At 42.1% G+C, this 22,302-nt stretch overlaps 1 protein-coding gene and 1 pseudogene across 1 annotated transcript in view; both read left to right on the top strand.

The window, feature by feature from the left end:
- BAIAP2L1 (BAR/IMD domain containing adaptor protein 2 like 1) overlaps positions 1–22,302 on the top strand; it is a 78,157-nt gene that overhangs the window by 1,999 nt on the left and 53,856 nt on the right. The gene's annotated exons all lie outside the window — the stretch shown is intronic.
- Positions 4,411–4,852, top strand: LOC136159037 (small ribosomal subunit protein uS12-like; annotated as a pseudogene).

Genomic DNA, 22,302 nt, shown 5'->3' with positions numbered 1-22,302 from the left:
TTTTAGTGGTGACTCAGCGGAGGGGCTGTGCTCAGTGAATTACTATCTCACAGATATCAATTTTGCATTACTCAAAGAACTGAGGCAGGAGGGAAAAGGTGTGGATTTAATGGTTTGGGTTTTGTGTGTTTATCGACACTGTTGTTTAGTCGCTAAGTTTTGTTCAACTCTTTGTGACCCCATGGACTGTAACCCACCAGGCTCCTCTGTCCATAGGATTCCCCAGGCAAGAATACTGAAATGGGTTGCCATTTCCTTCTCCATAAAACATTGTAAATCATTTTTGTATTTTGAAAGGCTGTGATACCCTGACAGTCAGAGACCTGTACCTTATTGCTTTCCATTCCCAGGTGTCTTAAAACATACTAAAAGCTCACAGATGTTTATTGACTGACTTTAATCACCATTTCCTCGTTAATGTTTTAGGGTCAGGTTTAGGTTGGAATGGTGGGATAATAATTTACAGCCCCAGACAGCAAGTTTATATATAATCTATAAAGTGAATGCCACTAGCTCATGCTTTGACTATGATAGAAATGCACAGTGAAATTTCACAGATCTGATTGAAAGCCCAGCATCTTTTTACCACCTTCTCTTTTGGTTCTTCCTCCCCCAACCCCCTCAAAACCAAACCTGAAAACAATTTAAGTTTAATATGGTAAGAGTCTCCCAGCAGTGTGGATGAACCTGGAAAAGAGATCTCCTTGATGTTACCTGGCAAGTTAGAATGTTTTACTAATAGAAATGCAGCCTAACCAGGTGCATTTACAAAAAAGCCTCCTGCAAATGAGATTTTATGACTCGTATGGGTTTTGATATTTTTTACTACTCAAATTTCTCTAACTTTGAAATAAAGGAATAAATTCTTTAGAGAAAAGGGGGGGTTATGAAGTAGTGTGACCCTCTGTATGCAGTATCAAATATCTTTAAATATTTATTTAAACATTTGCTGAGTTTTTTTCAATGTGTACTTAGACAAATGGTTACCAGAGAGCCATACTAAATCCCAGGAGGATGTGTGTTTTATGACTTCGCAAGCAAACGGCATGATAGTAAGCCCCAAAATGTCAGGTAGTGTCACTGTTGCTAATTAGAATTAAGCCAAAGATCCCTCCCCACACTTCAGCCTATACAACACCCATAATTTCCCTCGGCAGCTTGCTTGTGATTTTGCATGGGTTTTCTGATGAGTGCATGCTTTAGTGGTACAAGGAAGAAGTAAAGTTTAAAAAAAAAAAAAAAAACCCTTAATTAAAAGTAACCACACACACACAGAAGTAACCACAACCTTGCTGGAAGTTAGACCTGTTGGTCTGAGGAAGTTAAGGAGGGCTGGATGTGATGTCATCCCTGCATTAATCTTGCTGAAGCAGCAGTGATGGGGGAAGGGACACAGAGGTCCTTGTTTAAATGTCACCTCCTCAGGTGTCCCACTCAGCTTTAAAATTGAAGACAGCCCTATCCATCTCCCAACCCCCTCCACACTCACACACCTGTAGTGCTCACTACCTTAGCATATATTGTTGTTCAGTCGCTAAGACTTGTCTGACTCTTTTGTGACCCTATGGACTATAGCCCACCAGGCTCCTCTGTCCACGGGATTTCCCAGGCAAGAATACTAAAGTGGGTAGCCCTTTCCTTCTCCAGGTCATCTTCCAGACCCAGGGATCAAACCCGAGTCTTCTGCATTGGCAGACAGATTCTTTACCACTGAGCTACCAGGGAAACCCTTGGCATATAATATATATTTATTTATCATGTATGTCTATTATTTATCATGTATGTTTATCTCTACTCCAACTCAAATGTGATCTCCCAAAGGAAAGAAGCTTTGTTTGGTTCTGAGCACCTAGCACACAGTTCCTGGCACCTAATAGGTGCACATACTTATTGAATAAATGAATGTTTAATTAATTTAGTAAGCTCCTGTCCTGTGCCAGGCTCCCCTCTCCCTCCCTTGACACTTTTCATAGAGCATTTGTTTCATTCTAATTACACATCAGCCCTCAAGGTGGGCCTGTTTGTTTACTGTTGAGAAAGTGAGGCTGGAAGTCAGTGCCTACAGGCCAGTTCCCCTGCCAGCCTCCATCCCCATTCCTTGGTATAGGAGTTTAGTTTGTAGTAGCCAACAAATGCACAAACCAATTACATTTTCATACTCTGGTGCCTAAGGTGTCACCCAAAGTTTGTTATTGCTAACTCATCATCATTAGCATGTTGTAAACAAACCTTCAAGTAAGAAAATGAGGTACTTTCGTTCTTTCTTTGGGTAAAGCAAGCAGTCTACACCTGCATGCTCAGTTTTGCTTGTATAATGGTGGTTTATTTTCTCAGCTTGGGTTTAAGTGGGGATGTTTCAGAGAAAGTCCTGCCTGGTTGGCTTCCAGTGTGGGCTGTGGCTTATAGGTCTAGGTTTTGAAGCTGATGGCTCAGACAGTAAAGAATCTGCCTTCAATTCAGGAGACCAAGGTTCAGTCCCTGGGTCAGGAAGATCCCCTGGAGAAGGAAATGGCTACCCACTCCAGTATTCTTGTCTGGAGAATTCCATGGACCAGAGCCTGGTGGGCTACGGTTCATGGGGTTGCGAAGTCAGACGCGACTGAGCTACTAACACTTTCACTTTTTTTTTGGAAGCTTTTGGCCGCTGTTTATGTTTATTGCCGTTGCTGTGTTGGCTATATGATATCTTCATCTGTTCCCATAACACTGCTTTCTTCAGGTATGCTGAAGATAAAATAGCATCTGCAGAAGCTCAGATAAGTTGGGCTCCATGATGACTAAAAAAAGGGAATTGTAAGAATCAGGTGTCAGGTAGCAGCAGAAAGGGTTGCCAGGTATCAAATATTAAATTGCACAGCCCAGTGTTATAACATCTTGTCTGTAAACACAAAGCTAAACAATGAGTGTCTTTTCCTGTCATAACATCTTTTCTTGATTGGAAAGAGGTTTTAGAACTATGATAACATTACTATGCGGATAGAGCAGCATCCTTTATTAACAAGGCTGGGGCCACTCAGACTTGTGACACCATTCACAAGTTCCAGGTTGCCTCTGACTACATGTGTGACATTATTCCAGGCTTGGGCATTAGTTCTTACCTTGCACTTGTATCGTAATGAACTGCAGGCAGACCTGCAGGGAAAACTAACGTGTGTGCAGTTGCAACTGTTTGGATTGTTTTTTCCCCTCAGAATTCCGCACAGCTATTTATTCTGCAGTTCAAATGTAAAACTCATTGTAAAAGCAACACAAATATCCATTGAACTTACCTGTTAACATTTGCAAATACATTTTTATTTCTAAAACTTTTATTTTTTATTTTTACTGAAATACAGTTAAAGATTTACAGTGTGTTAATTTCTTCTGTATAGCAGTGATTCAGTTATATATATGTGTACATCTTAAGATCCTTTTCCATTATGGTTCACAGTGTATTGAACATAGTCCCCTATGCTATACAGTAGGACCTTGTTGTTTATCCATTCTATTCCTAAAACTTTTTATTAAACTTTAATCTACATACTGAAAGGTTTGCTTAGGCCTTTATAGCTCACTAAATTGTCACAAACTGAACCCACATCTGTATTCAGCATCCAGATCAAGAAGTAGACCATGACCAGCCCCCGAAGCCCCTCTCACGCCCGCTTCCAGGCGTTGTACCCACTCCAAGATAGCTACTCTCCTAACTTAGAGCAGCACGGGCTAGTTTGGCTTATCTTGTCTGCCTTCTTTCACCCAATGTGTTTTTTGGATCCACTCATCCATATCACAGCAGTAGTTGCCATTCGTTTTTCTTTCACTGTAGTATTACAAGGTGTGATTGTATCACGTTCTGTTCTTCTTGAGGGGCGTTTGGATTGTTTGCAGACAACTCAAGGATATTATGAATAGTACGAGTCTGGTGGGCATAGGCCCTCATTTCTCTCGTGTGTGTACACAAAGGAGTGGAGTTCCCAGATTATCAGGTATTTAAATATTTATTCAGCTTTGGCAGAAACTGCTAAGCTGTCTGCCAAAGTGGTCGCATCCGTTTACATTCCCACCAGAAGTATGTGAGAGTTCCGGTTGGTTGCTCTACAACCTCATCAACAGTTGATATTTTCCTTCCTTTTTATTTTGGTGGTTCTGATGGGTGTATGCAAAAGTAAAAAAATTAATTCAAGGCGAAAGTTTGCCCCAGGCTTGCTGGTTGGAGGTCTTGTAACCGCAGCAGGAATGCCATCTACCTGGGGGATTTGAAGACAGATTCAAAGACAGAATAAAGACCTAAGGGTCAGATGCCTGAGACAGGCATCAGTGGTGGTGTTCCATAGAGTAAAAGATAAATTTCAGTTTATTGGACTGTCAGACTCTCATAGCTGAACACATCAAAAGGTTTTCTTGTGGACTCGGGCCCATGGCGCCAGCAAGATGGACAAGTATTGCAGTCTTCATACTGCCAGCAAGCTCCATGATCACCGACGAGGCCAGAAGTGGCATGATAAAACAGCATAAGAAAGCCCATTTCGGCACAGCCCTGAAGGCCAGCCCTTTTGATGGCACTTCTCCTGCCAAGGGAATTGTGCTCTAAAAAGTAGGAGTTGAAGCCAAACAGCCAAATTCTTCCATCAAGAAGTGTGTCAGGGTTCAGCTAATCAAGAATGGCCAAAAAAAAAAAAAAAAAATCACTGCTTTTGTACCCAATGATGGTTGCTTGAATTTCATTGAGGTAAATGATGAAGTTCTGGTTGCTGGATTTGGTCACAAAAATCATGTTGGTGACATTTCTGGAATCCTCTTTAAGGTTGTCAAAGTAGCCAACATCTCACTTTTGGCTTTATACGAAGGCAAGAAGGAAAGACCAAGATCATAAATTTTGATGATGAAAGCACAATAGTAATAAATTCTCATATACCAAAAAAAAAAAAAAAGGTTTTCTTGTGTAAGAGGTTTGGGGGGCACAGATGAACCATAATTAAGTGAACTAGACTGCTGGGGGGTGTAGAATCAGAGTTATTTGAACTTTCTAGTTAACTGAGTATTAAGGAGAGTTGTGACCAACCTAGACAGCACTTTAAAAAGCAGAGACATTACTTTACCAACAAAGGTCTGTCTAGTCAAAGCTATGGTTTTTCCAGTGGTGGTGTATGGATGTGAGAGTTGGACTGTGAAGAAAGCTGAGCCCCGAAGAATTGATGCTTTTGAACTATGGTGTTGGAGAAGACTCTTGAGAGCCCCTTGGACTGCAAGGAGATCCAACCAGTCCATCCTAAAGGAGATCAGTCCTGAGTGTTCATTGGAAGGACTGATGTTGAAGCTGAAACTCCAATACTTTGGCCACCTGATGCGAAGAGCTGACTCATTGGAAAAGGCCCTGATGCTGGGAAAGATTGAGGGCAGGAGGAGAAGGGGACGACAGGATGAGATGGTTGGATGGCATCACCGACTCGATGAACATGAGTTTGGGTAAACTCCGGGAGTTGGTGATGAACTAGGAGGACTGGCATGCTGCGGTTCATGGGATCACAAAGAGTTGGACATGCCTGAGCGACTGAACCGAACTTTTCCTTTCTGTGTGACTTTTCTTAAAAACATACTTTACTGTTACAGGCACAATAGACTAGTTTTTAAAAGCATTTCAGTGAGTCACAGTTAAATCAAGAGGCTTCAAGACTAGTACTTTTTTCTAAAGGAAATGTTATTTTTAATTTGGGTCTTCTCCACACTTAGATTGTTCATGCTTGAGAACAAGTCCCCCAGATTATACATCTCTGCATTTCCCACAGAGAATAAAATAAATGTTTTATTTATTTGTGTGTGTTGGTTTTAATCTTAGAGGCTCTTGAAAACTGATATTTTTATATAGATATATGTAGAAATAATATAGAAAATATAGAAAAAAACATATTTTGCTGATACCAGAGAATTTCCAAGATTTCTGTGAATATTTACACTGAAAGTAAAAGTTACCCAGAATCCCACACTACTAACTCTTATTGTCACTCTTTCAGATATTTTTCAGTACATCTTTCCATGTCAGTCAGTATTGTGTGCCTCATCATTTCGGTGACGCTCCATTCTTCCTCAGAATTTATTCATCCACCCACCTCTTCTTGGACGTTAGGTCGTTGCCAATACCTTGCTATTAAAGTACTGCTGTGAACACCATTGTAGGTGAAACTTGCACAAATCTGAGATCTTTTCCTTAAGCTAAATCCCCTGCAAGGGGTAGTCAACATATTTGCTATACATTGCAAAATGCCCTCCAGAAAACACACCCAGGCCATGCTGTAATCTAATTGAGTGAGCATGTACCTTTCCTGAACCTCAACCAATTAAGTAGATGTTTTAAAATGGCTTCCTTTATACACACACACACACACACACACACATACACACATATACATATGATATGTATATATCCCATAGAGAGTTTTAAAAAAAATAGTAAAACATGTATAAAACCTATAACAGGGTAGTTTGTGGACATTGGCCGGGAAAACACCCGAGATTTCATGTCTGGCAGTCATGGGTGTAATTTCCCCTATAAACTTTGTACTTGATGTGTCTGCAGTAATTACAGCTCTGCAGCCCTTGAGGCCCATATACTTTTGTTCTTAGTTTCCTCAGCCTTGATTTTATCATTCTCTTTACGTTTCCCAGACATTGAGTGTGTCTTTCTGGTTTATCATTATTTTAAGGACTGTGTTCTGTTATAACTGTGTTCTGTTATAACTCAAATCTTTGTGGATAAAGTGAGACTTGTGGAAATGAGATGAAATGTTGCTGGTTTCTCTCTCATTCGAAAATAGATGAAAAATATCACGAGAATGTGTTCCCAATCCAGGGAGCAAACTTTTTAAAAAAAAGCACCCCTTGGAGATATAAGGGATTTCTCATGGCCTTCCAGAGCTTTGTGCTGAGAAGAACAGCTGGTGAGTGAGGGTGCCCTTGGGTTTGTTGCTTAAAATGGTTTTATTTGTGTGGTACTTTGGAGGTTAAAAGTCCCTAAACAGTAGCAATTACTTCACTAAAATAGGAGAGGATAGTTGTGGTTAACTCTAGGGGAGAGGACGAGGGGCTTTTATGTCTGTCTTACACTCTGCCTTCTGGAGTGTCTATATTTTATGTGGCGGATTATGTTTATAATATTTAAGCTAAAAAAACCCCTAGAAATTGATAAATCTATTCCATATTAATGGATAAGAAATTTTAAAAACTAACCTAAAATGTGTCACTTCCTCTGTTTTGCAAACTGACTTTCTAGGGGTAAACCTAATTTAAAATCTTACCATTTTCTCTTAGTTTTTCCCTATGGGGGGGCACATGTTTACCTTTTACTAAAACCTGAAAATGTGAATGCAGCAGAAGAACGATTCAGCAACACTGAGCACCAAATTCCAGTTCCTACAACTGTCTTTGCAAACTCTCATGCCTGATGCTGCAAGCAGGCCGCTGATCCCCTTCAAGGTGCAGCTGTATCCATGAACAGTACAAATTCAGGAAGAAGACGTGTGCCAGTGAGAAAAGGTACAAAAGTGGGACTAACAACCTGCCAATGGCAGAAGGGATGGAAGTTCAGATGATAACACACTGCCTGTAATAGACATGGAAAAGACTGGGGCAGGAGGTCAGGACCAATCTCAGCTAATGAGTCCAGCTACAAGCCACCCCTGGGTGCTTCCTTTTCACCTGCTGGACAGAGCGGCCCCTCCTGAGTTACAGGGAGGGAAGCCCCCGTCTCTGGGGAGAGGAGGACCAGAGACCACCCTGGTCACCTGTTGGATTCAGATGCCTGAGGCCTAAGCTAACCAATCCCTTTCTGGCCACAGAAGTTCAAAGGACGAAAGAAAATCAGGAAAATCACAATGACAATTCTTTATATTTAAGTGCTGCCATTAAAAAACAATTAAAACTTTAATGATTTTAATGGACCAAATGGTTTATTTTTTCCTTGGCTTCATCTTACACTTGGAGTGCCAGACACAACTATGTCTGATGGTACAATCTATTTCTAAGTGCATAGACATTTTAAACATACAAAAAACTTGTTCTTACATGGCATTCAGTCCCACTGTTGTGCCCCTAAGACTGACGACTTCTTCAGCCGAACCATCCTTTGTGTTACCCCAGATTCCTGTATGTACTTGATGATGTATTCCTCCATTTGACCTTGCCTTCAGTTTTCACCCACCTCATATGATGGTTGTGTAGATTATATGGATACAAAAGTTGTTAGGACAGTGTGTTAACTGCTAGCAGTGGTATTTTTTGTTTGCTAGACCACAGCCACCCTACATGCGTTGATTTTCATCTGTCTTGTTTACTGCTTATCCTCAGCATCTGGCAGAGTGACCCACACATAAGTGGATAAAAGAATAGTGTCAATATTATTGGCACAAATTTTTCTCTTAGTCAATAAGCTGTACACTCCTTAAGGATTTTTTGAAATCTCTCATCATGCTGATGGCACAGTAAGAGCTTAAAAATATTTGTTGGGTAAACACAGAAGCTGTGTGCTTATCACAACATTGTAACGAAACCCTCACTTGCTCACTGACAATCACAGCCACCATGTTCCAAGCAACTGTTAGGGATGCGCCAGCTTCCCACCTACATTCATCCTTCGGCAACTCTCTTCTTGTGCACCAGGCGGTGCCAAGCACAGAGGTCACCCATGGGAGCCACCCTGGAGAAGAAGCAGCCTGTGCTGTTCTCGGGTTGATGGTTTATGACAGGACAGCAGTGCCTTTCCCTTGCACCTCAGCCTGCCCGGGGTCATCAATTCCGCTTCCTTCTCCTTCTGCACTTGCAGTACTGGAGGTGTCCTGCTTTTACCAGTTCTGTTCTTCAGACTTTGTTTACTCTGTCCTAGTGCTGGGAGAAAGGAGGAAAAGAGGGATGTATGAGCAAGTCAAGTTCAAGAGGAGTTTCTTAGGTAGTTTGTAAGCAATCTTTGGAAAGTTGACTGTATGAGAGAAATCAGTGAGAAACATAGCAAAAGCTTTAGAAGTTTTGATTCCCCTTAACAGCATCAGCACTATATTTAAAGCAAACAAGCTATTTTTACATTATTTTGAGTTTTTGAACTATATTTCTGATTGCAAGGGCTTGGATTTTAATGCAAAGCAGAATGACTTGTCTCATGGGCTCTGACTGAGGGACATTCATTAGAATTGTTCCAGGTATTATGTAAGAGTGGTGTTTGGAAAGAACTAGTAAACTAAAAAAAAGGAATATCGCTGGATATTTGAAATCAGTAATTTACCGCTGACCATTGTACAACACAGGTTTTAATTTTCCCAGGTTCACTTATACTTGGATTTTTCTCAGTAGTAAAATCAGTATTGCTGTATTGATGGAATCTGTGGATATAGAGGGCCAACTGTACTCACATTTTCAACCGTGGCGAGAACAGATGCCCCTAACCCTCTTATTGTTCAAGAGTCAACTGGACTTTGATCTGGTAAAGTTCCTGTTGCTCGTTATGTATCAATACTTGGGGACTTTCTGAACAAACACAACTCAGCACACAAGACATTCTTCTTGTAGTTTCATTGCTTTTAACTCCATGACACACCTTTTAAAATTAATAACTGGGCAGACGGGAACACTTAACCAAATGGTCTAGCACACCCTACAGCCTTCAAAGTATGTGTCTGTTGACAGCTATTTTAAACCTAGTATCTAATCAGTCACTGTTTCCTTAATAGATGCCATCTATCTGTGGTAAAGTCATATATTTCTAAATGGTATAAGTTATATTAAAGATATTTGCATTTCTTATTTTTACCATGTCAATCTAGATTGCCTGGGTATTTTTTTCATACCCGTCTCCCTTAGACTCTGCATTTTCAAGGTCTCAGGGAGCTCTTCCCTCTGTCACCTGTGGGTCCCGTACGTCGGGCATCGGGCCGGGCTCACTGTGTGTGAGTCATGAGGATTGAACAAGGCTCTTGTTGTTTCAAAGGTCCAAACACGAGGACTTTACAAAGTTGTGTGTGTGTTAAGTCGCTTCAGTTCTGTCCAGCTCTTTGTGACCTCATGAACTGTAGCCCACCGCTCCTGTGTCCATAGGGTTCTCCAGGCAAGAATACTAGAGTGTGTTGCCATTTCCTCCTCCAGGGGATCTTTCTGACCCAGGGATCAAACCCCCGTCTCCTATGTCTCCTGCATTGGCAGGCAGGTTCATTATCACTAGCACCACTTGGGAAGCCCCTGAAAGTGTGTCAGTTATTCAACTATGTCCAACTCTTTGCAACCCCATGGACTGTAGCCTCTCTGTCAGTGGGATTTCCCAGACAAAGTGAAGTGATCCATAAGTCCACAGTATCTAGTATCTATCTGTCATTGCCGTGATAGATTGATCTCCCCCCACACACATACACACAAGTACCAGAAAAGAAGGCGATCTCCAGATTCTGATTGAAAGTTATGCAGTAGTTGTCCTGGCACTGTGGCTATAGTGAGGATTATTTCCCTTCTTTCAAATAAGAACATGGACCTCTAGGAACCAAGCAAAAATGCGTACTAGTATTATCATAGCTGGAATTTCAAGAAGTGATTCTTTTTTAACTTCCAACGCTCAGGTATTACTTCCTTTGAAGTTAAAGGTCCAAAAGTTGCTTAAATTCTGGGGCAGCGTCCCTGGATCCCCTTGCTAATGGAAGCCAATTTGGGCCAGGCATTGCTTCCACATCTGATAACACTGGCAGTTGGCAAGCTGGGATTGCTTCCTCTCAGTGCTGCCCTGAAATTCATGCAACTGTGTGGAGTCACAGTACTGGCTGGACCTTGGACCCAGTATAATCATCTACGCTTAAAACCACAAGGAAAAGTGGTTTCAGATGATTCCACTCACAGACAGATGTGAAACTTTTGTCTGGTGTTTAAAGTAAAATGAAACTTTCTAGTGTTAAATAGGGTTCAGGCTGTTGGGTTTTTTCCAGATTATGTTACCAGAGGATCATGAACACCGATTCCCTATAACATGATTCTTCCTCCACAATTTTCTTAAAAGAACAACCATTGAAACCTAGTGCAGTAGTTTACTGGGCAGGATAGCCCCGGGACATCATTTTCTTGACAGATTTGGTAATTTCATCCAAAAGATTTGAACAGTTATAGAACACACTTCTTTCTCACCCCAGTGTGTTGGGACCTTTTTATTCTGCTTAATTGTGCTTAGCTTCAGAGCAGTTTTAGTGGCCTAAATGAGTAGGGAAGGTGGAATTTTGTTATAGAACTCTGTGTCTTTAAATAATGAAATAAAAGATCCCGGAGATGTGACTGCTTCTAGTTAACGGATCTTAAGAGGTAGCAGTGCATACCTTTCTGGTTCAGGTCACTCTGCTTCTCATCACTTGATTGGTTTTTAAGGAGCTTAGGACCTACCAGGTTCTCAGAACTCTCTCAGAATGTTCTAGGAGAGGCTAAGCCCAGAGAACTGGCCCTGTGCTTTACTAACCATGGCCCAGTGACTTCTTGGGCAGAGGTCATGTGGCGGGGGCGGAGCCGGGGACCCTTGGCACCTCATGGCATCATTTCTAGCATGCCTTTTGCCCTCTGAATGAAGGACCAGCTTGGCAGGAATAATATCTATAAGCCAAAGCCTGGTTATGGATGAAGAAAGGAAGGCAAAACAATGTTTAAGTCAAAGTTTCTGAAGCAGGGTTGCGGGGGTCCTCTCCTAGGAAACTGTCCTTCGAGAGGAACACAATAAGGATTTTTTTTGCCTAGAGAAGCTTTGCCAAACTCATTCCTCAATTGTAGCTGGAGAGACAACCACTAATCCAGCAGGAGATTCGTCTCCAAATGGCTGGGTTTTCTTTTTCTACTAATGGATTGGATTGATTGAGCGGCAGAGGTTGCTGCTAAAGCTACATGGGCTTAAGTGCTCTTCAGACCAGGAGCATCGTTCCATCTGGTCCTGGACCAGTGTTCACAGAGGACAGTGGATGGCCTGCGTCTCAGCACATCCGACTTTTCGGTGGGCAGCAGGCTAGTCAGAAATCACAGCTCTGTAGCCTTGACGAAGGCTACAGTCTTCCCAGGTGTAAGGACAAAAGTCTTCCCAGGTGGCTCAGTGGTAAAGAATCCGCCTGCCGGTGTAGGAGACGAAGGAGATGTGAGTTCAATCCCTGGGTCAGGAAAGATCCTCCAGAGGAGGAAATAGCAACCCACTCCAGTATTCTTGCCTGAAAATTTCCATGGACAGAGAAGCTAAACAGGCTACAGTCCATGGGCTCACAGAGAATCGATCGCAACCGAGCGATTAAGCGTGCACGTACACCCTTAGCAGCCTGGGATGTTGAGAAGAGCTGTCAAGGATTTTTGTTGTTGCTGTTTGTTTGTTTGTTTTTAAACATCTTTATTGAGGTGTAACTTATAAACTATAGAATTCACTCATTTTAAATGTACAATTCAATAATTTTTTAGTAAATTTACAGAATTGTGCAGCCATTACCACAAGCCAATTTTATAACATTTCCATCATCCCACAAAGGTCCTTTATGCCCATTTGCTGTCATTTCTCATTCTAAACCCCAGCCCCGGGCAGTCACTAATATATTTTCTTTGTCTTTTCTAGATATTTCACAGAAATGGGATCATACAATAACAGGTAGTCTGTTGTGGCCAGTTTCTTTCACTTTTGCATAATGGAATTTGTCCATGTTGTACTTTACTCATTTTTTATGGCATTTTTATTCCATATATGGATGTATCATGTTTCTTCACCTGTTCACCAGTTAATGGACATTTGAATTGTTGCCAGCAAGGTATTTTTTTAAGAACTATATTATCACCTAAATATTTAAAAAGTAATTTAAATGTCAACTTGGAGAAACATAGAGTTGGGAAGCAAAATTCACGAGGAAAGAATGGCATTTATAGGCTTTGTAAGCCTGTTATGGGGCTTCCCTGGTGGCTCAGTGATAAAGAATCTACCTACCAATCAATGCGGGAGACATAGGTTCAATCCCTGGAGAAGGAAATGGCAACCCACTCCAGTATTCTTGCCTGGGAAATCCCATGGACAGAAGCCTGGCGGTCTCCAGTCAGATGAGACTTAGTGACTAAACAACAGCAAAGCCTGTTATGACTTAGTAGGTAAAGGGCAGAGTCTTGCAGCTTCCATGAGCCTCAGATTGAGCTAATGAAGCCACGAACAGTGCATTACCTCACTCTGGGAATCCTGGCCGTGGCTAATCAGCCCGCCTAGTCATTGAGTCTGTGTGCTCATCAGATGGGCTGAAGGTCCATCATGCAGCCGATTCATCCAGGAGCACACACAGCTCTTACATGATTCTAAAAGAATTCGAGAACTGCCACTGTGAGTACAGCTCGGGCTTAGCCTGCTCTTAGTGCTAGAAGTGCAGTGATCCTTGACCTTAATTCATTTCCTTAGTTTTTACTAGGGAGACAGAGTACACAGGTAGTATCCTGTAAGGTAGAGACAAGCCTTTTGAGGAAGGAGAAGCAAGAAACAGACCTGGAGAGAGGAGGAGGGTCGAGGAAGCGTCTCTGAGACCCAGGCGGCCGGGTGTCCAGGAGGAAAACCTGCAGGCAGAGAGCAGGGTCCTCGCCTTGGCCCGTTGAGAGCACACCCCAGAGGCCACTGTGTCTGGAGCGCAGCGCTGGGGGTGGGGAGGGGCGGCGGCCGCCCTTGATCGCGGGCCATAGCCACGCTCTCGGTGCCTGATCCTACCCTGTGGTGAGGTGGACAGGAGTCACTGCTGCCTTTCCTCCGTGGGAGACTCGGGCCCTCTGTGTTCTCTCTGCTTGGTCATGTCTGACTCTGCGACCCCATGGACTGTAGGCCACCAGGCTCCTCTGTCTATGGAATTCTCTAGGCAAGAGTACTAGAGTGGGTTGCCATTCCCTTCTCCAGGGGATCTTCCCAACCCAGGGATCAAACCCAGGTCTCTGCATTGCAGGAGGATTCTCTACCAGCTGAACCACCAGGGAACTACCTTTATTTCTCTTCCCCTGCATAGATAGTTCAGTCCTGAGTCCTTTTTTAATGCTGACAAGGGAAACAGTTTATGGTACTTAAACAGTACTTTTCACCTATCAGGCAAAAAAGGGTGATAACACCAAGTGTTGGTGATCATGGCAAAATAGTACGGTGGTTGGAGGAGCACAGATTGCTGCAGCCACTTTGGAGAAAGTGTTTGACAATATCGAACAAAAATGAAAAATCTATCATGTACTCTGTGCCCCAGTGATTCTGTTTCTAGGTAAATTCTTCCCTGTGTGCACAAAGAGACATGGACAGCTTCTTGGCAAACAGTTGGTATTAGCAGTAACTTGTAAGCCTTCTAAATGTCACTTAGATGAGGAAGTAAAAAAATTGGCTTATGTGGTTGTGGGGGACTGGAAAGTCTGAAATTATAGGGTAAGCCGGCAGGCTGAAAGTCCATGAGCAGAATGTCTTCTTCCTCAGGGAAACCTCCATTTTATTCTTAATGCCTTTCAATGGATTAAGTGAATCCCACCCAGATTATGGAGGATACTCTCCTAAAGGCTACTGGTGGTTAACCATATCTTCAGAAGTCCTACACAGCAACACCTAAATTAGTATTCAGTCGCTTAACTAGGTACGGTAGCAGACACACAAAATCAGCCATCACAAAGGGATACAGAAAGAAGTTAAATAGGAATAAACTCAGTTGACACATATCAAGGTCAACAGGTCTCTGAAGTTTAACATTGAATTTTTAAAAAAGTAAGATGTGACAGTAAAATTTATTATATGATACTATTTATTTAATTAAATGCTCAAGCAAAATTACCAATCCTGACTAAATATATGTGTGTATAAAATGAGTTAGAAAGTTTCCAGTCAACTAGCGGTTCCCTGTGGGGAGGAAAAAAAGATTGAGACTTGGATGGGGTGGCTAAAACACCTTTTGGTTTTACCATGTAGTTCTGTAACGTTTTAATTCCTTTTCAATAAAGGAAATCAACATGGCAGTGTTACCATTATTAATTCCCGGAAGGACTACAGGTAGTTGGAGAATCTTCTTTTTCTCCCCCACTCCTTCCGTTTTTTTTAAAAGAAAGAAAAGGAGAAAGTCAGAAATATTTGTTTGCCTGGGTAGAACTTGTCCATATTGTGTAACTATTAGAAGGTTAATTATACTCCTCTAACATCAAGAGGAGCTTCCCTGGTGGTTCAGCAGTAAAAGAATCTGCCTACCAATGCAGGAGATGTGGGTTCGATCCCTGGTTGGGAAGATCCCCTGGAGAAGGAAATGACAACTCATCCAGTATTCTTGCCTGGGGAAGCCCATGAACAGGGGAGCCTGGTAGGCTGCAGTCCGTGAGGTTGCAAAGAGTCGGACAGGACATAGCGACTAAACAACAGCTACAAATCAGGGGTGAGATTCCAAGAAACCTTCCCCAAAGAAAATATTGTAGAAACTTGCATAATTTCTTACCCTAAAATAGTGATCTCTGTCATAAAAGCATTTCTATCTCACTTTATTGCATAATCTTCCTCAAGGAACTTATCTGGAGGCCTGAGGGGTGAGTGCAAAGGTTAGTGCCCGGGGCTAACTCTACCTGTGGGACCTTCGGGGAGGTTTTTATATTTCACGTCTCAAAGTTTCATGTCTCATCTCTAAAATGGGGATGATAACTGTTGCATTGTTAGGGTCTGAAGAGAGAACCCAAGTGAGGTGCCAGGCCTAAAGCCTGAAACATAGACTCCGGAACATCACAATGCATCTCAGAAAGAAAAAAGGAATAGAGTTTCCAACTGGATAGAGCAGATAATAATTACACCTCCAGTTTTCTTGGTACTGCCTGCTTCTGGAGGTCTTTGTACTCATGGTCTCTCTCACCCTGATGTGACGCTTTGAGGCAGGAGAGCCCAGATCATTTGTTTTCACGTTACTGAGAGGAAGCAGTGGTGCCTGGAGACTTCTATGTAAATAGGAGTGCTCATCCCTCTGAAGAGCTGACTAAAACTTCTGAGCTCCTGTCTTGCCACGTTAATTACTATAGTTGATTCAGTGCACTCGGAGTCAGGTGTCCTGAAGAGCGCACAGTAAGTGTTCCATAAATGTTAGTTATTATTTCATGGATCTTCATACCCCTCATCAGGTAAAAATGAGTTTTTGCCATCTTACAGAGGAGGAGACTGGGGCTCAGCAAGGATAGATGTGATTTGCCTGAGGATTCAAAGCCATAGTGTTTTTTATGCCATGTTCCCCCACCCCTCATGTTCATTGCTACTGGGATGGCCTGTTACAAATTATTTGTTGTTGTTCACTAGCTAAGTTGCGTCTGACTCTTTACAACCCCATGGACTGCAGCACACCAGGCTTCCCTGTCCTTCACTATCTCCTGGAGTTCGCTCAAGTTCATGTCCATTGAATCTGTAATAACTATCTAACCATCTCATCCTCTGCCAGTCCCCTGCTGCCTTCAGTTTTTCCCAGCATCAAGATCTTTTCCAATGAGTCTGCTCTTCACATCAGGTGGCCAATGTATTGAAGCTTCAGCTTCAGCAACAGTCCTTCCAATGAAGATTCAGGGTTGATTTTCTTTAGGATTGACTAATATGATCTTGCTGTCCAAGGGACTCTCTAGAGTCTTCTCAAGCACCACAATTCGAAAGCATCAATTCTTCGGCGCTCAGATGATACGAATTGATCTGTAATACAAGTTAATAGCTGGTAACCTAGACAGATCATACAGACTGTTCACATTCGACTGGTGGGGAGCATTTTTGTGTATTTATATCTTCAAATATGAGTACTTTTGCCCTAACTTAATATTTCAAACAAAAACATCTCAGTTGTCTAATTTTCTTGGCTTCTGCTCCCCATTCAAGATAGGCATGAACTCATGGCTCTTCAGACCTTCGGTTAACCCACAGGCATCTGCCCTTTGGCCAGATTTACTCACCATTACTTTTCCTAAGGGCTTCCCAGGTGGCTCAGTGGCAAAGAACCCACCTGCCAGTGCAGGAGATGCGGGTTTGATCCCTGGGTCAGAAAGAGCCCCTGGAGAAGGAAATGGCAGCCCACTCCAGTATTGTTGCCTGGGAAATCCCATGGACAGAAGAGCCTGGTAGGCTGTAGTCCATTGGGTCACAAACGAGTTGGACAACTTAGCAACTAAACAACAGCAGCTTTCTCTAAAGGCAGGGGACGTAATCACATACTGATGTCAGTCTAGAAACTGCAGCTTCCAGCAACACCTGGAAGAAGGAGGTGAGATTTTCTATTAATACAAATTACTTCTATCTAGAAGTAATCTCAGTTTGCCCTTGTTGTTGTTCAGTCACTCAGCCATGTCTGACTCTTTGTGACCCCATGGACTGCAGCACGTCAGGCTTCCCTGTCCTTCACCATCTCCTAGAGCTTGCTCAAACCCATTGAGTTGGTAATCCCATCCAACCATCTCATCCTCTGTCATCCCCTCCTCCTGCCTTCAATCATCCCCAGGATCAGTATCTTTTCTAATGAGTCAGTTCTTCACATCAGGTGGCCAAAGTATTGGAGCTTCAGCTTCAGCATCAGTCCTTCCAATGAATATTCAGGACTGATTTCCTTTAGGATTGATTGGTTTGATCTCCTTGCAGTCCAAGGGACTCTCAAGAGCCTTCTCCAACACCATAGTTCAGTGCTCAGCCTTCTTTATGGTCCATCTCTCACATCCATACATGACTACTGGAAACTATAGTTAGCCCTTATGAACAAGTATTCTTGTCAGATGAAATTAAAGGGTGCCTTGTTTAAGATTTGTGACATTGCTAGATTAATTCACATGAGATTGTTTAAAATAAAGTATAAAAAATTTCAAAGATACAGTACCTGAATCAAGTTATAAAAAACCCCATATTAGAGATTCTTAAATAACTTTTAAAGCTTATTCTAGTGTAACTATAATCCACACGTTTCAACTGAGAAAAGTTAAAACAAACAGCTGAAATATCAAATAATTTGTCCTTGGTTTTATAGAGAATTGACAAAAGAAATGGAAAGAGAAACTGCTGCTTAGGAATTTAAGGTCAGCCCAGTTTAACTATCTGTCTAGTCATATTTGTATTTATGCCTTATAAATATCCTGTAGTTTCATACTGGTAAAGGTAATAATTTTCAATAATGAAAGAAAAATCTAAATGGTGAGAAAATTAAAACCATCATAAGATTGTGTAATACTTTTCAAAATTACGATCTGTAACTATATATGAGGCAGAGAAATTGTATGAGCAACTAGAAACTAGTGAACAGAGCAACTAGAAATCTGGTGGGATGTGCCTGTAGGTTTTCAGTGGCCTCTTCCTCAGTGGTCTGGGGACTAGCTAAGGACGAATTCCCTAGGGCCCAGAGCTCTTGTGACAGGACCAACCCTCTTCACTATGAGGTACAGCACAGATACAACAGAGTTGTTGCCAGTCATCTTTTTTAGCCTAGAAGATCCATGTTCTTCCCTGAATGGAAAGGAAACTCATTTTGTTTCAGACTGGTTTGACACATTATCCCTCTCGCTGAGCAGTAACTGTTGGAATACTTCCTAGGCTTTTGTCATTGATGGTAGCAAAATAGTGATTCTTGGCCCAATAATGCCTTTTATGATGTATTTTGTTTTTATACTCGAAATCTTAAACCTTTTATTCTTAGTGCCAAACTTAAAATGGATTTGTTCATTACTGCTCTTGATTCTAAATTTGAGGCTCTATAAACAATTCAGGTCTTGGCAAGCCTTGACACAGCATGGCCTTTGACCCAACTACTGCCCTCCCCCTCAAAATTTAGGACCTGTCCAATTCACCAGGACATCCATTGCTATGATTGAAATTTTGCAGATTGTGAAATATGACAGCCACACTGCTTTTCTGTTCCTGAGTTTAAAAATACATGTACTTCAGCTAAAATAGCTAGATTAATGGCCAACAGCCAGTGAAGTAGATTTTCCACTATTCAAAGAGGCCAGAATTTCCAGGGGAACCATTTCTGTAGCAAAACCTAAAATAAAGAATTGAAGTATATGTTGATCTTCCGAGTTTAAAAATTCTTGTATTGTTTTCTCTGAAGTCAATGGTGGTCTCTTGTCTTAGTTGAACTTTTTTTCCAGTTGAATCATTTGGATAGTGGTTTATGCTTGGTATTAATTTTGGAAGTTCCATGAATTCATTGTTTTTGAAATTTTAAGAGAGGAGTTATATGTAAACAGTCTAAGAATTCTATCAAGAAATCAAATTCTGTTTTCCCATTATTTGAGTAAAGGTGCACTAAGAATAATCTTAGGAAGGAACACAGAGCTTAGCTTCTCTTTGTGACTGCTTGTCTGCTAGAAGGCAGGTTGCTTTGTATTGGTATCCTTGTACATATTATCATCTAGACTCAGGCATGTAAGATTATTGTAAGAATTTTAAATGATGTTTTAAAATAGTTTTATCTTTTTATTGGAAAGCAACCATTTTCTAATGAAGTTATTACATTTTAAAAATACGAAATCTCATACATTGCCTATGGGAATGTAAAACAGTACAGCCAACTCTGGAAAATGGCTTGGCAGTTTCTTAAGTTAAACATCCACCTACTGTATGACGCAGCAATTGAACTACCAGGTGTTTATTCTAGAGATAGGAACACTCACGTTCACACAAAAGTCTGTGCATGATTGTCCATATCAGGTTTATTTGTAACTGCCGAAAACTGAAAACAGCCCAAATGGTCGACAGTGAAATGGATAGACTGTGATACATCCATACTGGACCACTAATAGAAAAGAAAGGAATAAGCTGTTGATACACCCAGCAATTTGGGTGGTTCTTAAGGACATTGGACTGAGTGGAAAAATCAGTCTCTAAAGGCCACATACTGTACAACTCCACCTATGTTACATCCTCACAGTGACAAAATTATGACGATTGAGATCAGTGGTTGCCAGGGGTTAGGGTGGTTGGGCTATAAAGGGGTAGTATCCTGGAGACCTTTGTGTTACTGGAAGAGTTCTGTATCATAATTGTGGTGATGGTTATACAAATCTATACGTAGGATAAAATTTCATAAAAACAAGGCACACACCCTGCAAATTAGAGGTATAACAACTGGTAAATCCAAATAAGACCTGCAGTTTAACTGTATTGTACCAATGTTGGTTTCCTGGTTTAGATGATGTACTTTGACCATCTAAGTTCCCATTGGCGGAAGCATACATGGGAGCTTTTATACAGTTTTATAACTAGTTGTGTGCCTTAAGCTATTTCAAAATTGAAAACTTAAAAGAATTGAGGAAAGATGATAGAAATAGCAGCTATGGTGACAGGTCCCCGTAATCAGGTACTAAGACTGACTGGCTAGCTGAGGGACGGGTGAGAGGTCAGCCTCGGCGCTGGGGCTTCATGGCTCCTGGCCGTGAATGAGGCTCAGGTGACTGGCTCCAGCAAGACAGGCTGAGTGGACTTCCAGTTAGCGTGGCCCATTGACCTCATATGTTCTTCTTCTCTCTGAGAATACATTAAAATGATGGCAAAGGAACTTAAACTCCCTGTAAATCCATAATGTAGAGACCTGAAAAAGGAAATATCTGTTGACCAAAAGCCTAAAGAAATTTGGGGTGATAGAAATGGACGGAGGTGCATAACTGCCTTACATGGACTGAAAGAACCTGCACAGAGGAGTACTGAAGAGAACCGAGCCCTTCACCCCAGAGAGCCGCCCAAGGCTGGGGAATAGGCCCCACAGAAGGAGGGAGCATGCAGGTCTAGGGTGATAAAAGGTGGTTCACCTCCAGGTCCCCTACCTGCCCCAGCCTCCCTCTGCCTGGCAGCCAAGGTTCAGTCTCAGGGTGTGTTGACTCAGAGGTGCTTTTGACTTGGAAACAGCAGCTGAGGGACTGACACTCAGGAAGAAACCAGCACAGTGATCTGTGAGACACCCAGCCGCCTCCCAGACCTGGGGGAGCAGACTCCCTGGTGACTGCCCCTTCCCCCCAGGGACAGGAAGTTGGAAGTTTCTCTGGAGAGACCCAGCGGCCCTTGGTTACTGTCTCTTGGCCAGTTTCTTTACAGCTGACCTGCTGTCCCGCTGTTTCGAATGAAGCAGCCTAGTCAGTAGCCACCCTGTATGCACATGCACACACTTCCAGCCAGCGTTTTAGGGCTTGACTCCTAAACACAAACTGATAGTCAAGGATCGCCAGCCATTTGAGGAATGCCTCCAACGTGAAAGGCAGTTGGATACCAAACAGTGGGGGACTAGCACATAATACCCCTCAAATTGCAGTTTATTCAGATAAGAGATGACACCACATCCATAAAGCAAGAACAGGATGCCTTTTAAAAGGAATAATCAAAAAACTTGAAAGAGCCAAAAAATATATCAAAAGTTTTAAAAATTGAAGAGTTGGAAAGTAAAGTTGAGGCTATCTGTCAGAGACAACAAAAAATGAAGAATCAGAAGAAAAGGGTAAGATGATTAGAAAATAAATCCAGGTTATATAAAATCCTTCTCAGAGTTCCAGAGAATGAAGAGAATCAAATGGGAACATTTTCAGACCTGAAGGATGTAATTTTCTCTATGGATAGGGTCTGCTTGAGTGCCAGTAAATAAATTTTAAAAATACCCACACTGAGACAGACCACTGTGTAGTTTCAGAACACAAGAATAAAGAGAAGGGTTCCAGAAGTAGGCGCCTTCCCCTGCCACATCTCATAAAAAAAAAAAAAAGTCATATACAAATGACAGCTGACTTCTCAGTAGCAGAACTGGACATTAAAGACAGTGGAAGGCTTCCCTGGTGACTCAGTGGTAAGGAGTCCTCCTGCTGATGCAGGAGACACGGGTTTGACCCCTGGATCCAGGAGGCTCCCCCTTGCCTCGGAGCAGCTAAGCTCGTGTGCCTCAGCTGCTAAGCCTGTGCTCTCCAGCCCAGGAGCCTCGGCTACTGGCACGCCCTAGAGCCTGTGCTTGCTGCAACTAGAGTAAAGCCTGTGCAGCAACAAAGACCCAGCACACCTGAAAATAAATAAAAGTATTAAAAAAAAAAATAAAGACAGTAATTTATAAGGAGCAGTATCTTTTAAATCCTGAGGGAAAATCACTTTCAACCTGAAATACTCTGCCCAGCGAAATACCAATCAAACATCAGGGTAAATATAATTTCAGGCACATGGGGATTCACGTCTACCTCCTATGTCATTCTTACAGAGTGATCTCCAGCTAATAGGGATAAATGAAGAAAGAGGAAGATGTGGAATCCAGCTAATGAGACTCTGTCACATGGGGGATCAAAAAGGGACATGTGAGGGCAACAGTGTGGCAGGAAACGGTCAGGCCAGGCTGAGCAAGAGGACAGAGG

This window comes from Muntiacus reevesi, chromosome 2, assembly GCF_963930625.1.
Source record: "Muntiacus reevesi chromosome 2, mMunRee1.1, whole genome shotgun sequence".
Taxonomy (NCBI): Eukaryota; Metazoa; Chordata; class Mammalia; order Artiodactyla; family Cervidae; genus Muntiacus; species Muntiacus reevesi.
This window is presented reverse-complemented; position numbering and strand designations above follow the sequence as displayed.